The 15,021-nt window shown below is 42.8% G+C and overlaps 1 protein-coding gene across 4 annotated transcripts in view; it reads right to left on the bottom strand.

The window, feature by feature from the left end:
• The window catches only part of LOC109561123 (teneurin-2), a 765,441-nt gene that overhangs the window by 319,475 nt on the left and 430,945 nt on the right, over positions 1-15,021 (bottom strand). The window lies entirely within an intron of this gene.

Here is a 15,021-nt window from a genome sequence, read left to right as displayed (position 1 = left end):
GCTTTCTTTATAGTCCAACTCTCACATCCATACATGACCACTGGAAAAACCATAGCCTTGACTAGATGGACCTTTGTTCACAAAGTAATGTCTCTGCTTTTTAATATGCTGTCTAGGTTGGTCATGACTTTCCTTCCAAGGAGTGATCAGTAAATGTAGCTATTAATCGCTTGAAGGGAGGAATCAAGTATATCTTACTTTTTACTAGATCTGCTTGACCCACACAGTGCCCAGCTCATTTAAAATATCTCTAGAACTAATGCATTGTCCTAATTAGCACAGCAACAAGAGGATTGTCGGCAACCCTACCCCTCAAAAATAATTTTATTAGGAAGGGAAGGATGGAGGATGTTACTAATACACATCTCTTTTTCCATTTGGGAATTTATGCTTGGGTTGAGAACTTAACTGTTGCTTTAAAAATAAAACTTGAAAAATGTTTTAAAAAACTGCTACTTCCCAAGTTTGAAGAAGCAGCCAATAACCCAATTAGTATAATGAAAAGCCCATTTCATATCATGATTCCTTAAGCTTTAAACTCAAACCAATTTTGATTCAATGAGAAACAGGCTTTCAAGGTTTCTGAGCTCTGAACCTTTCAGATCAGAGGGGACCGTCATTACATTTGCATATGCCACGAACAACAGGAAAATCCTCTATTTTGCCCTCTTCAAAATTTGCAGTCATACCAAAAATACTCACAGCTGGAATAATTAGCAACTCAATTTATTGCCTTCCGTTTTCTAAATAGAAGCTTGATATTTAAATAGCATCACACTGTGATATAACATAGCATTTTTTCATAGAAAAACTTTTTCTTTTCCCCCCATGAAATGACACAGTGTTTAGTGTGACAGGCAACGTCTCAGGAGGTCACTAAAGAAACCTGCTGTTGTGTGAGCAAATCCATTTCGGAATCTTTGGCATGCGATGACTACGAGTCTTTCTTCGCGCCCCTCTCCCCCTCCCCCGAGTTGTTAACTTGACTTTTTTCAAGTTAATTGGTAAGAGTCATGATATAGTAGAGGGAAAAAAAAAACAAAGACTTCTGACTTTGGTTTACACTTGACCTTGAAACCACCTTACACCGTAATATGGGAGTGCAGAGACAGCCATTTGAAATAGACTTGCATCTGTGTTCACTGGCAGCCAGAGGTGGAGAAAGAGAGAATGCACGCCATCAGATACAATCAAGGAGCACCGGGACTCCTCCCATTGTGCTTACTGCCTGCGCCATTCAGAGAGTCAAAGAATTTTCAAGCTGGAAGGAGCCTTAGGATATGTCCCTTTATCATATTCTGCTTCACTACCTGGGTCCTGTGTGTCTGCCTTGTCTCTTCTGTCGACTGACAAGCTTCTCCAAGGCAGGCTCTCTATCTTTTGCTTCCTAGTACTTTTCTCTGTTCACAGTTGGTATTCACAAGTGTCTGCTGAAGGAACATACAAAGTATGGTTTAATGGAAAATGTACAGGCTTTGGAATGAGGCACGACTGCATTCAAATCTCAAATCCTTTGGGAACTGTGTGATATTGGGAAAGCCAATGAATTTCTCTGAGCCTTGGATGCCTCCTCTAAAAGATGGGTAAATAATAATATCTACATTACAGAACCGTTGGAAGGGCTGAAAGAGATCATTTGTGAGCACAGAAGCTGGCCTATAGGAGGTGTTTAACACATGCATGTACTGTATATTTGGGGAATACAGTACATCCATGTGTTAAACATGTCCTGAGTCTTCATTAAATGTTGGTTGTCCTGAGTCAACCAATATTTACAGGGATCAGTTCAGTTCAGTCACTCAGTCTGATAAATCTTTGTATTTACAGGGATACAATGGTAAATTACGTCCTAACCCTCATGCGGAATTTCTAATTGGAGAGGCAGACCAAATAAAACTCAAATGCAGGTAAGTCAATTTGTTGTTGTTTTTCAGTCACTTAAGTCATAGACCCATGGATTGCAGCCTACCAGGCTTCCCTGTCTGTCACCATCTTCCAGAATTTGCTCAAACTCATGTCCACTGAGTTGATGCTGCCATTCAACCATCTCATCCTCTGTTCTCCCCTTCTCCTCCTGTCCTTAAACAGCATCAGGGTCTTTTCCAATGAGTCGGCTCTTCGCATCAGGTGACCAAAGGATTGGCACTTCAGCATCATTTCTTCCAATGAATATTCAGGACTGATTTCCTTTAGGATGGACTGGTTGGATCTCCTTGCAGTCCAAGGGACTCTCTCCAGAGTCTTCTCCAACACCACAGTTCAAAGGCATCAATTCTGCAGCACTCAGCCTTCTTCATGGCCCAATTCTCACATCTGTACATGACTACTGGAAAAACCATAGCTTTGACTAGACGGACCTTTGTAAACCAATAAATACATGATGTAATTACAAACTGTGAAAACCACTGAGATAGAAAATGTGGGACTCCATCAGTGTGGTCACGCTTCTCTGAGGAGACAGTGAAAAAGAGGAGATCTGAGGAAAAGAAGTGGGTGATCAAATGGTGAAGACAGTGTCCCAAGCAGAGGAGACTTTCTCGTTTTTATTTTGAGGAGGTATCTAGCAGGTCTTGTGAGAGTCTTCTTGTTTTCTTCATCTTTCAAGTTGGAATCCTCCTCAACTTTTCTGTCATCCTTGAAGTATGCTAGCCACCATTACACCAATTATTTCCATTGAGGAAACACGATGGTTTTGAAAAATAATGGGGTAATGCATTTTTAAGGCTAATTTCTAGGATCCTACTTAGCGATTCTGTGCATTCTGCAGCCGTCCCTTCCTCCCTTTCCACAGCAAACCCAAAGGATGCATATATTCAGGCATTAGTTTACAGGAATCTCAGGGCCAGTTACTGGTTTGTCACCAAGAGCTCAGAGATAACACTCCTTTAAGTCTGGAAGAATTTTTGGTGAATGTACTTGCTACTTATCTGTCACTTCTCTGCCCACCTATATACAGAGCAGTTTATCTTCACAGGTTTCGTATCTCTGCAAACATGGAGATTTCATGGAGCATTTTCTCTTCCAAATCACTTTGAAAAGAATACGACAAGAACAGACTTCATCTCTGAAAAATCCAATGTTTACCCTCTACTACCCAGAGAAGAATCCATTTATCTTTCTCTTCTTTCCCCCCACCTCTGTCATGAAGGAGTCCTGCCTCATACACTTTTTTTCTTTCCTTATCTTTGATGCTTCAGTGATCTCAGGAAAACCTGAAGAGTTGCATTTACCAGGATGCAGCCCAGGGATCATGTAGACCATCTTCCAGATATTAACATATTACACACGTGGGTCTATTTACCAGTATTAATCAAATCACATGTGCTGGTATTTTGTGCAGTGCCTGCAAAGTTCACCATTTCAAAGCATGTTTTGGAAGAAGACATTTATTCCCTAGCATCCTTCTTGGAAAAGACTGGAGCAAGAATCATGTTCTCCAGACTACTGTGTCTCTCCCTTGAGTAGGTCTTTCAGACTGAGGGAGACGCATCGATCCTCTAGCTGCTCTTCATTAATTAAATTTTTTTTCTATTGAGGTGAAATTCACATAAAATTAACCATTTTAAGCTGTACAATTCTGTGGCACTTGGTACATTCACAACGGCATAAACCACCACCTCTATTTTGTTCCAAAAATTTTCATCATCCCCTAAGAAAACGGTCTCCATTAAACAGTAACTCTCATTCTCCCTTCTCCCACCCTCAGCTCTGGGTAACCACTGATCTGATTTCCATCTCTATGGATTTCCCTATTTCAGATATTTCACACACTACACAATATCATACAATATGTGGCCTTTTGTGCCTGGCTTTTCTCAGCTGGCATAATGTTCTCAAAGTCATCTCTGTCATAACATTCATCGGTACAGCTTTCCTTTTCTGTGGCTGAAAACTATTCCATTGTATTACTATATTATGGTCATCCCTGGGTGTCCACAGGGGACTGGTTTCAGAACCCCACTTGGATACCAAAACCCATGGATGTTTAAGTCCCTTAAATGAAATGGCAGAGTATTTGCATATAACTACACACATGCCCCTTTAAATTGTCTCTAGTACAAAGGAAACACTATGCAAATCATTGTAAATATAAATGCTATATAACTAGTTGCCGGTACATGGTAAATTCAAATTTTGCTTTTTGGAATTTACCCCCCAAATATTTCTGATCCCTGGTTCACTGACTCCACAGATGCAAAACCTGTGGCTGTGCAGGGCTGACTATATGCGACACATGTTGTTCACTGTCATCCATTGACGGACATTCGGGCTGTCTCCACCTCCTGGCCTCTGGGCACAGGGCTGATCTGGCTATTTCCATACAAATACTTGTTTTCATTTTTTTTTTCTTTTTTTGCGGCTATACCCAGAAGTGCAATTGTTGGGTCATTTGGTTACTGTGACCCATGACCTATAACTATGAATCTAGCTGCAGCCTGGGAGACCTGGGTTTGATCCCTGGGTAGGGAAAAACCCCTAGAGGAGTACATGGCAATCCATTCCAGTATTCTTGCCTGGAGAATTCCCATGGACAGAGGAGCCTGGTGGGCTATAGTCCATGGGGTCACAAACAGTCAGACATGACTGAGCAATTAAGCACAGTGGTCATTATGTTTAACTTTTTGATAAACCTTTAGCTAGCTTCTAAATGCAGAGAATGATGGTCTACATTGAACTTCTCTGCAAGCTTACATTCTGGTTGGCTCTAAACCTTGTGTCAGGCTTCTTGCATCTAATCCATGTTGTGAACTTGTTTCTGAAACCTTGGACTAAATTATAAAAACAAGAAGCATCATCAAAGGGCCAGGGAGCTATATGTGCAGAAAGCGTAATATAACTTCATATCTTACAAAATGCTTTCACATGCCCAAGTCAACGGCTTTCATTTCAAGAAAGAGGTGTGAAAGCCTGGTAAAGTTTATATTCTAGCAAAGCTATCTTATCCCCTGATAGTTTATTTTTTTTTTAAAGTTTCATTGTTAGCACATATTCTGAGCACCATATTATTAATAGCACTTACAAGGTCCAAGTACTGTAAAGCGGCTGCTGCTAAGTCGCTTCAGTCATGTCTGACTCTGTGCGACCCCATAGACGGCAGCCCACCAGGCTCCCCCGTCCCTGGGATTCTCCAGGCAAGAACACTGGAGTGGGTTGCCATTTCCTTCTCCAATGCATGAAAGTGAAAAGTGAAAGTGAAGTCGCTCAGTCGTGTCTGACTCTTAGCGACGCTATGGACTGCAGCCTACCAGGCTTCTCCATCCGTGGGATTCTCCAGGCAAGAGTACTGGAGTGGGGTGCCATTGTCTTCTCCGCCAAGTACTGTGGAACCTTATAAATGAGTGAATTTCAAAACTTTTGGCCAAAAGAGATACTATGTTTTATTTTAGAGAGCAAAACCACAAAGTCCTTCTCTAGCAAGGATGTGAAGACATGCCAGGCTTCCTACTTCAGTCATGACATCAGAGACAGACTGAAATATTAAGACTCAAACTGTGTTTTTGGGACCACCAACTGGATATGTGTATTACTAACTTCAGCTAAAGAAAGAATTCCATGATATTTGGGAAATATTGGAGTAAATAAAATTAAGGAGATTACTACCTATTTTCACAAGCCTTTCACATCTTAAAGATCTAGGTGCCTTCTGCAAAATGTTTATCATTTTATTTACTGATTTGATCACATAAATTTTAACCCACGCACCTTCCCGGTCTTAAAACTGGTATCCCACTGGGTACATCTTTGAGAAATAAAGTTTTAATTCATTTCTATCTCTGAACGAGTACACTAACGCCCAGAAAGAAATGAGAAATAAACAAACAAACAAAAATGGTTATTTCCTAGATGTCTGTAGATTCTTAAGACCCAGTCTTGGGGTGGAGGGAGAGAGGGAGGGATAAGAGGAGGAAAGAAAGAGAGAAAGAAGAGAAGGCAGGACTAGCTTTATGTCATAAAAATTAAAAGGGACAGATTAAGTATGTTACAGCTTCCTTCAAGGCCTAGAAAAGAAACACTGAATTATCTAAGTTTTTGCAGTGTGTATAGCTGAGATCGTGTTGATGACTTAGATGTTGGTAACTCAAGCTATACGGACAGCCAGAGGAGAAAGAAAACTGCTACCCATTCTTGTGTCGTATACATTTGCTTTTTCCATGTATCTACTGTATGTGGAGATTTCTGGCATTTATGTTCAGGGCTCTGTTCACTTTTTTAGCCCTCAAATAAAAGTAGTTATCTTTATAATTTGTTTTCTCATCTGAATTTACATCAGACCCTTTAGGGCATAAGCCCTAAAGAAGACCTATCAGTGTATGTACCCACATTTTTTTTACATGTATAATATCCATAGGTATTTTTTCTTAGCACTCCTCAGGAAATGATACAAGAGCCCTTCAGGGATATTAATTAAGCTTTGTAGCAACCCCTGTGACATGTCTGCCTGTCTACATATGTCTGTTGGACACTCAGAAATTAATGCTTTGCGGAAGTGTGCCATTTAAGTGTGTTTGTAGGCCAGCCACATACCCACTGACAATGCATGAACAGATCCATATGTGTCAGTCATCAAAAAGGAAAAAAGAGCCATTTAAAAAGGCAACCATCTTTTAGCATCAACACATAAATACCGCCATGGCAACTTTTTATCCTCTCGGGCAGATCCTGCCGCCTCCCTGTCACAAAACAGGTCCCGGGGAAGCAGACTCTGCAAGTCTGGCTTCCTTGAAAAGCTCCTGGTTTCTTAAATGCTGGGTTTCCCAGGGCCCCAGGCAAGGCTTTTTAAAAATGCAAGTGTCAAGGCAAACTGTCATGCGTGTTTGCCTTAAGTACCGGAAAAGCTTGTCACTGCCATCTTGGAAGCCTTGATGAAGATGCAGACGGACAGGCTGAGGCACGGGAGATGGAGAGCTGCCCGATGGGAAGGTGGCATGCGAGACGAAAAGGCAGGGGCCCACCTTCAGGCATTTTCTTTGCGAGTGGCAGAATTAAAACAAAACCTCAAGGAGAGTCTGGTAAGGGGAGGGTGCCTTGCAGACGCTGCAGAGGCTTGGACTTGAACCGGGGTCCCGTCTGGCTCTGAGGTTTGGCTTGATAAGAGGTGAAGTGGTTACAGGACACAAAAAAGCCGTGTCTGCCTTTCTGGGAGAGGACATGGGGTGGATGGAGAGGTCAGGGACCTGGAAGGAGGAGGAAGGTCGGGGCAGGGTGAAGGCTGGGACAACATCTGCGCATCTTTGGGTGCTGGGCAGGGCTGAGGTTACAGGGTGAACTGCGGGCAGCATGTGGGCTCCATCACCTGGCTGCCCCTCCTGGAACCTGGTGCAGCCTGGGGCAAACGACCCGATGTTGTTGAATCTCAGCTTCTTGAGATGGAAAATGGTGAAAATGACTGAAAATATCTCATAGGGATATGGTCTGGATTAAACATGGGGGCTCAGCACATACCTGATGCTGAGTAGACCCTCAATCACTGCTGCAGCTAATGAGCAATGACCCCTGTAGATAGCCTCCTTGAAGTAACTGTTTCTTGCCTCTTAGTCCCCATTCCTTTCTTCCTTATGAGATCCTTTGTTTAACAGCCGAGAGCCTATTTTATTTATTTCATTTATTTGGCCGCACTGAGTCTTAGTTGCATCATGTGGGATCTCTCGCAGCTTTAGTAGTTGCTGTGTGGCTTTAGAGGCTTTGTGGCACGTGGGGTCTTACTTCCCTGACCAGGGATTGAACCTGAGTCCCCTGCATTGCAAGGCGGATTCTTAACCACTGGACTACCAACGTGCTGTTAACTTTTAGCTCTTGCACTTCCGGTGTGTTCATCAAAGTCTTTCTTCTTTCTCACCACAAATGGGGTCATAACACACCTTTGGATAAATCCCTCTGCAGGGTCCATCAGAATAAACCACAGGGGGCTTCACTGGGCCTGGAAGGTGCCCCCGCCATGGGCTTCTCCTGCACTGAGTCCCAGTGCAGTGGATCCAGAATACTCGTGCATTCTTCCATTTCTGGCCTAGTTTTATTCCTTGTCTCAGCTTAGAAGGCCCTTTTGCAGGGGTAACTCTCCTATTTCTAACAGAATGGGACTCAGACCCCATTCCTACAGCCCAGACTCCTTGACCCTTCACTCCATGTCCCCAGACGGTGCCCTGAACTTTCTTCCCTCTTACAACTGTTTATATTCATGTAAATTACTTACTTCGCTTTTTCTGTTGTTTTCTGTTTCTTCACTAAATCGAACCTGAGTCTCCTGCATCTACAGGCAGATTCTTTACTGCTGAGCCGCCAGGGAGGCCCTAGTTTTCTCCTGTGCAAGTGAAAGTGTTACTCGCTCAGTTGTGCCCTACTCTTTGAGACCCCATGGACTGTAGACTGCCAAGCTCCACTGTCCACGGGATTCTCCAGGCAAGAATACTGGAGTGGGTTGCTATGCCCTCCTCCTGGGGACCTTTCTGACCCAGGGATCAAACCCCAGTCTCCTGCATTGCAGGCAGATTCTTTTTATCTGAGCCACATTCTTTACCATCTGAGCCACCAGGAAAGCCAAAGAACAATCTGTTTCTGCCCAGTTTTTAATCAGGCAACTTTCATGTGTGAGGGCAAACGTGATCAACACTACACTAATGGAAAGCTTTCTCCTGCTGCTGCTGCTGCTGCTGCTAAGTCGCTTCAGTCACGTCCGACTCTGTGCGACCCCATAGACAGCAGCCCACCAGGCTCCCCCGTGGGCAGGCAAGAACACTGGAGTGGGTTGCCATTTCCTTCTCCAATGCATGAAAGGGAAAAGTGAAAGTGAAGTCGCTCAGTCGTGTCCGACCCTCAGCGACCCCATGGACTGCAGCCTTCCAGGCTCCATGGGATTTTCCAGGCAAGAGTACTGGAGAGGGGTGCCACAGCTTTCTCCTACCAGACTGTAATTCCCAGGGGACAAGGGCCTCACCCTCTTCCTCCTTTACTCTCAGAATCTTGCTTGGTGCTCAGCCCCTAACAGGACCTGCATAAATGTTGGCTGAATTAAGTTGAAGTCTGATGAACACTTCAACACGTTAAGTTGTAGTCTGATGAACACGTCATGTATGGCTGTGAGAGTTGGACCATAAAGAAAACTGAGCCCCGAAGAATTGATGCTTTTGAACTGTGATGTTGGAGAAGGCTCTTGAGATCACCCTGGACAGGAAGGAGATCCAACCAGTCCATCATAAAGGAAATCAGTCCTGAATATTCATTGGAAGGACTGATGCTGAGGCTGAAACTCCAATCCTCTGGCCACCTGATGTGAAGAACTGACTCATTAGAAAAGACCCTGATGCTGGGAAAGATTGAAGGCAGGAGGAGAAGGGGACAACAGACGGTGAGATGGTTGGATGGCACCACCGACTCCACGGACATGAGTTTGAGCAAACTCCGAGAGTTGGTGATGGACAGGGAAGCCTGGCGCGCTGCAGTCCATGGGGTGGAAAAGAGTTGGACACGACTGAGAGACTGAAGGACTGAACTGAACCGAACTGATGAACACAGCTAGTAATGGGATTACCAACGGGAGGTGCGAAATACAAAAGTCCTTATTTAGCATAAAACTGGAGTTTCAGATAAAGAAACTAGATAAGTTTGGCCAGAGGCTCTCATATTGACTGAGCCTTCACATACTTATTTCACAAAAGAGAATGTCTTTCGTGAGGGATTTTCAAGCTCTTGATGATCACACTGTCCTGTAATAGAACAATGATACTGCTGTTCTCAGCATTTCTCTTGGGGACTCAGAAACTTGACTCAGTCATCTTAGATGTTCTGATAATATCCCCATTAGGCAGAGAGAGGCAAGGTAGACAGGGAAAAGAGGCAAATTTAAACCTTGCCAAATTAGAAACGTTGGAAAAGACTCTGATGCTGGAAGGGATTGGGGGCAGGAGGAGAAGGGGACGACAGAGGATGAGATGGCTGGATGGCATCACCGACTCGATGGACGTGAGTCTGAGTGAACTCTGGGAGTTGGTGATGGACAGGGAGGCCTGGCGTGCTGTGATTCATGGGGTCGAAAGGAGTCGGACACGACTGAGCGACTGAACTGAACTGAAATGAATTGAAATTAGAAACGAGAAAACAAAAGGCAGCAAAGGTTAGACTAGAATCACGTTGGCCAGGTTGCAGAACGTCTGGGAATAAAGAGAAAGGGCCCTACAGCTAGAACCAAGGGCAGTGAGCAAATCCAATTTCCCCCACAGCCATTCCTCTTTCTTGCTTTACCTGACATGTAAGAAGGGGAGGTGAGTTTCTGGAACATTTGAGTATTATATAGTACAGTATTCCTTGAAAAAAGAAATATTGTACAGTATTCCTTGAAAAAAGAAAATTCAATTCTATGTCTAAAATCCAAGACTGTAAATTTCAGGACTCTTATTTTAAACCCATAAAAGACATTCAGGCCAAGAAAGGAGGAATAAAAAGAGACTGTAACATTCAAGTTGAGACAGACATAATTTGGCACAATCTATCAAAATTCAAAATGTACATTATACATACCCTTTGATCTAGCAATTTCACTTCCAGGGATTTAACTTTGGAATATAATCATGGAAGTATGCAAAGAAAGATATATACACAAGACTTGTCATTACAGTTTTGTTTGTAACAGCAAAAACCTGAAAGCAATCTAAATGTCCATCAGAAAGAGATTGGTTAAATAGATTATGGCGTTACGGAATATTACACAGACTTTAAAAAAGAATGAGGCAGTCTACATGAAATTACCTGAAATGGTTTCTACAATTTCTTATGAAGTTAAAAAAAAGACATCGCCAAATGGTAGGTATAACACAATCCCATTTATACTAAACTTAAAAAGAAATATGCTCAGACACCATAAATATTTTTAGAAGCCTAAAATAATAAACCTTCAAATGAGATTTCCTTGAAGATAGGAATGGAGGGGGCAGGGAGTATACTTTGCATTTTTCACCTTTATAATCACTGAATATTTTTATCGAGAGAGTGAATACATTTTGTAATAAAATACCTGGAAATACTAAATCTATTGTAATCAGTTCAGTTCAGTCACTCAGTTGTGTCTGACTCTCTGCGTCCCCATGGACTGCAGCACACCTGGCTTCCCAACTCCTGGAGCTTGCTTAAACTCATGTCCATTGAGTCGGTGATGCCATCCAATGATCTCATCCTTTGTCATCCCCTTCTCCTCCTGCTTTCAATCTCTCCTAGCATCAGCGTCTTTTCTAAAGAGTCAGTTCTTCACAGCAGGTGGCAAAACACCAGTCCTTCCAATGAATATTTAGGACTGGTCTCCTTTAGGATGGACTGGTTGGATCTCCTTGCAGTCCAAGGGACTCTCAAGAGTCTTCTCCAACACCACAGTTCAAAAGCATCAATTCTTTGGGCTCAACTTTCTTTACGGTCCAACTCTCACATCCATACATGACTACTGGAAAAACCATAGCTTTGACTAGATGGACATTTGTAGGCAAGTTAATGTCTCTGCTTTTTTAATATGCTATCTAGATTGGTCATAGCTTTTCTTCCAAGGAGCAAGTGTCTTTTAATTTCATGACTGCAGTCACCATCTGCAGTGATTTTGGAGCCCAAGAAAATAAAGCCTGTCACTTTATTTCCATTGTTTCCCCATCTGTTTGCCATAAAGTGATGGGACCGGATGCCATGGTATTAGTTTTCTGAATGTTGAGTTTTAAGCCAGCTTTCTCATTCTCCTCTTTTACTTTCATCAAGAGGCTCTTTAGTTCCTCTTCGATTTCTGCCATAAGGGTGGTGTCAACTGCATATCTGAGGTTATTGATATTTCTCTTGGCAATCTTGATTCCAGCTTGTGCTTCATTCAGCCTGGCATTTCGCATGATGTACTCTGCATAGAAGTTAAATAAGCAGGGTAACAATACACAGCCTTGACGTATTCCTTTCCCAATTAGGAACCAGTCCATTGTTCCATGTCCAGTTCTAACTGCTGCTTCTTGACCTGCATACAGATTTCTCAGGAAGCAGGGAAGGTGGTCTGGTATTCCCATCTCTTGAAGAATTTTCCAGTTTGTTGTGATCCACACAATCAAAGGCTTTGGCGTAGTCAATAAAGCAGAAGTAGATGTTTTTCTGGAACTCTCTTGCTTTTTCTATGATCCAATAGATATTGGCAATTTGATCTTTGGTTTCTCTGCCTTTTCTAAAACCAGCTTAAACATCTGGAAGATCTTGGTTCACGTACTGTTGAAGCCTGGTTTGGAGAATTTTGAGCATTACTTTGCTTGTCTGTGAGATAAGCGCAATTGTGTGGTAGTTTGAAAAGTCTTTGGCATTGCCTTTCTTTGGGATTGGAATGAAAACTGACCTTTTCCAGTCCTATGGCCACTGCTGAGTTTTCCAAATTTGCTGGCATATTGAGTGCAGCACTTTCACAGCATCATCTTTTAGAATTTGAAATAGCTCAGCTGGAATTCTATCACTTCCACTAGGCTTGGTTGTAGTGATACTTCCTAAGGCCCACTTGACTTTGAACTCCAGGATGTCTGGCTCTAAGTGAGTGATCACACTATCATGGTTATCTGGATCATGAAGATCTTTTTTTGTACAGTTCTTCTGTGTATTCTTGCCACCTCTTCTTAATATCTTCTGCTTCTGTTAGGTCCATACCATTTCTATACTTTATTGTGTCCATCTTTGCATGATATATTCCTTTGGTATCTCTAATGGTATCTCTAATTTTCTTGAAGAGATCTCTAGTCTTTCCCGTTCTGTTGTTTTCCTCTATTTTTTTGCACTGATCACTGAGGAAGGCTTTCTTATCTCTCTTTGCTATTCTTTGGAACTTTGCATTCAGATGGGTATAGCTTTCCTTTTCTCCTTTGCCTTTCGCTTCTCTTCTTTTCTCAGCTGTTTGTCAGGCCTTTTCAGACAACCATTTTACCTTTTTTGCATTTCTTTTTCTTGGGGATGATCTTGATCATTGCCTCCTGTCCAATGTCAGGAATCTCCATCCATAGTTCTTCAGGCACTCTGTCTATCAGATATAATCCCTTCAATCTATTGTAATATGTGCTCTAATTCTTTGCCTAATTCTTGACTGTTTCTTTGCAGAAGGAAATGGAGATAAAGATTCTTAATGGGATGAATAGGCAACAAAGTTGCCTCATCATGCAGGAAATGGAGGGAAGTTCCAGTCAGAGACCTGCCTACAGCCCCACCTGGACAATCAGCTTGAGAAACTGATGAGTCATCTGGCCTCACAGCTCCTCATCTGTAAAACGGATATCAGCCTGCAAATCCTGTTGGCCTTGATTCCTCTTCCTGGTCTGCCTTCTGATGCAGTAGTCAGAATCAAGGGCCTGGTAATTCCATGGTGGTGCAGTGGTTAGGACCCTGCACTTCCCCTGCTGGGGGCCCAGGTTCAATCCCTAGTCTGGGAACTAAGATCCCTCAAGACTTGCAGTGCAGCCAAAAAAAGAAAAAAAGGAATCAAGGGACCAACTTCTCGGAAGATGGCAGGTGTTTCTATACTCTCATCATCAGACCCCTTCCTTCCCACCTCACCTCCTACCTCTCTCTCTTCCTCTCTCATTAAAATAGCCCCTTCAACTCTAGCCCTGCAGAAAATTCTACACTTCTCCCTTTTCTAAAACCTGAAGGTACTGTGAATTTGAAGATGCATGTTATAGGCAGAACAGGAGGAGGTCTCCATCCTAACACAGCTTTCGTATTTCTGGACAGGGCCCATGATGGTGAAAACTCAGAAAAGTACCTCTAGACACACAGTGAACGTGTCCTTTCCTACCTGGTTCTCACACCTGCTGCAGTGTCACACACACCATTCTACTGAATTTCTAGGGAGTTTAAATGTAGGTGTGCACTTTTCGCCCACTACTGAGCTTCTCCACAACATGCAACATCAGATTAAATCACAAGAGTGTAAATAGGAATGGGCATAATTATTGACATTAGGAGAAGCTGATTTTTAGGACAAAACTTTTTGTCTCATTAAATGTGGAACTATTCTGATGGTACCTATAAGAAGGTCCATTAGGGAGCAGACTGACTCCTATCTAAAATTTTCAGCACAAAAAGGAGAAGATGCATTTTTATATTGCTGAGAAGAGAACCTTGGAGCATGGAATTAGAGGTTTCCCATTCACTGTCTTATTAAAAAGCAAAACCAAGGACTTCAAATTGATAAAGGTAAAACTGCTTCTCCAGCCATTTTCAGGAGAGGAGAAATGCACTGAGTTGTTCTGAGTTAACTTTCTCATCAAGAGCCCTCATAAAGAGCACTGGTTAGTAAGACAATAAATGAGCATGTTTTAATTAGAAAATGTGGAATCCAAGCACTTTTGCAGGAAAGAAGATGATAGCTGGAAAGAGACATCAGGGGACTAATAAAAGTCAAGATGCATTCAGTGGCCACAGTGAACTCCAAGGTAAAGTTGTGGGACGTTTGAGAAGTGAACCAGAGAGGGTGATGAATCAGAAGGGGATGGGAATTACTCAGTGGAACTTATTCTTTCTACTTCATAATGGAATCAGTTGTAAACCCCCTGCTGTGTCCAGGCAAGTGAGGTAACTGATACTCTTGAACCTCCCATACTCCCAACCCTGGCCAGGACTGTGTGCCCAGAGGAGAAAATAATGTAATTAGGGGGTAAGCAAAAGCAGCTAGGCTGGGGCACAGCTAGCACTGAACTTGGCCTGGGTTTTCTCGTCTTTTTTTCAGCCTGCCAGCTCTCTGTCTTACCGTCTAACACCGTGGTGTTTGGTTACGGCCACACCCTTTTTTCTGGTATCTGGTCCTCACAGGCATATGATCCAGGCGTAATCAGTCAACACGGTCCACACTCCAGACCTCCAGACTGGGTCTGCTGTGGGCACAGGTTTCTAGCTGAGTTCCTGGGAGTTTCCTTGAAATATGAAGAGGAAATCCTTTTTCTCTTAGTTTCTAAGCTATGAGAATAGAGCCTGCAGTTCCCACAGAAATCTCACAAAAGGACACCTGCTTAAGAATGATGTTAGGAAACGGAAAAACAG

The sequence above is a fragment of the Bos indicus genome, chromosome 7 (assembly GCF_029378745.1).
Source record: "Bos indicus isolate NIAB-ARS_2022 breed Sahiwal x Tharparkar chromosome 7, NIAB-ARS_B.indTharparkar_mat_pri_1.0, whole genome shotgun sequence".
Lineage (NCBI taxonomy): Eukaryota > Metazoa > Chordata > Mammalia > Artiodactyla > Bovidae > Bos > Bos indicus.
This window is presented reverse-complemented; position numbering and strand designations above follow the sequence as displayed.